Raw genomic sequence first — 2087 nt, 5'->3', positions numbered from 1 at the left:
GGCGAACTTGTCCGTGGACGCCGCCAGACTCCTCGGGTCGTCTCTCCGTCCGGCGCTTTTTTCGCCCGCCGGGCAGCGACGATTGGGCAGCCCCAACAGCAGCAGCCGCCGGCGCCGAGCGGTCGGCGTTGGCGCGCAGTCCGCCGGTCGAGATCCGCACAGGAAGCCCGACTCTCCAAGCTGTGATGGTCGAATGACATTGTTCATGGCTCGAGGCGAGATCCCTCGTTTGATATACACATTGTTTGCCCTTGCACGTCATGATGATATGGGCTCTCGGCCAATCATCGACGCGCATCGCGCAGCTCGTCTCGGCCAGCGGCGTTGTCATGGCGGACAGCGTCGTGGTGCGCGGCCTCGGCTGGCGGCAGCAGCGCCGTGCGATGGGCGCGCCCCTCCCCCTCCTCATCATGGCGCCGGGCTGCGTCGTCGAGCCGGCCATAATGAAGCGTGTGAACAAAGCCGTGTTCGGCAAAGTCAGACCCATAGACGACGATTACCAACCGCCAGAAGTGTAGCAACCGTACAACGCAGCAGAGGCTGCTCTGTCACTCGAGCCCTCAACCCTTGAACATAGAGAGTTATTAGAACACGCAGTCAAGGAGCTAGGGCCACTATTAAAGTTAACTGAACAAGGCGCACCACACCCGCTCAGGTGTCGTATCAGAGACAGGAAGGTTCGGCACGACAGCATGCGGGAGGTGGTTGAAAGCGCAAAAGAGGTACCCGTGGGGCAGGACTGCACAGTCCCCCTGTGCAATCCATTTCTCATGTGATTTTAATTCCGGAGTCCCCCTGCCTTATTCCCCCGTCACGGTTAGTTTCCGGAGTCCTCAGAGGAGAATGACCTCTGATAGGGGGTCGACGTGGATTTGGCGCGCGCCGTGGAGGGGATGGGTGTGGAAGTCGCGCGCATACGTGGTCGTGGAAGTAGGAGGGGCAAACTCCAAAGGAGCAAACTCAGCGATGGTCTTTTGCGGCCTTGGAGAGGGGGCGCGGCGCCCGATGTACTCGCCCTTGTACTCCGTGGCCATCCACACAGCCCCCCTTGGCGCGGGCGCGTTCTCCGCCTTCGGGGGGCGTTCGAGTGGTTTCAGCGCGTAGCCGACGAAGTCGTTCCTGAACGTCGTATGCTTGCGCCGTGCGCCGAAGGTGACGACGTCCAGGCCTCCGAACACGAACCTGGGCGGCGTTTTGGCGGGGTCGAGGCGCTTACGGACGTAGTCGCGGCCGTAGGTCGTTTGCCCAAGAAACGGCTCGTCTTCTTTTCGCCGCTCCGCCGGCTCGTACGGTTTGCGCTCCTTGTAATGGATGGTTTTTTTCCCGTAGTCGCGACTGTAGGTCGTCTGGTACTGCGCCGGGACCTCAAAGGCCGCGGGCGGCGCCGCGTGCGCCGAGGCGCCAGGGCCAGGTCTCACTTCGTGCTCGTGCTGCCATCGCGACTCAACGCGCGGCGACGCGCGTGGCTTCCGGGACTTTGGCACGAAGTCGCTCTTATAGGTCGTCTCGCCGTTGAATTCGGCCAGGAGTGCCTCGTTGGGCCGGAGCGCTTGGCCACCGGTCACGACGATCACGATCACGTCGTCGTCGACGATACATTTGTACTCCGACTCGTTCCGGATGAGCTCACGGCCATAGGAAGGGGCCTGTCGATGCGCCAGGGGATGGAGCCAGATTTCCAAGGCCGCGCCGTCGCTCAGCTTGTAGGCGCGGCGGACTCGCTGCTGGAAACTTGCCTACAAGGTTGTCGCGTGTTCCGCGTCTAGGTGCGAAACAAACTTGCCAGCGACGGGGGCATCGCTAGCGACCATCGTCGCGACGCGTCGCCCACATAGACCTTCTTGGGTGCCATTCCTCTAGTGTCGCGTTTTTTAACGGCCGTGCGCTTGTCGAGAGAAGAATCTGATACAATGCTAGATCTATTCAAGGACAAAAACAACCATAGGGCTAGCCGCGGCCATAGAAGTATTTATTTATTATTTCTGGCCGCCGGCCGTAGTATGTCATAGAGGTCCTCCGTCGACCGTGCGCGCGCGGGTCGACCGCCGAACCGAAATGTTGGCAAAATCGTTGAATTATTGCCCCCG

This window comes from Aureococcus anophagefferens (assembly GCF_000186865.1).
Source record: "Aureococcus anophagefferens unplaced genomic scaffold AURANscaffold_76, whole genome shotgun sequence".
NCBI classification, from domain to species: domain Eukaryota; class Pelagophyceae; order Pelagomonadales; family Pelagomonadaceae; genus Aureococcus; species Aureococcus anophagefferens.
This window is presented reverse-complemented; position numbering follows the sequence as displayed.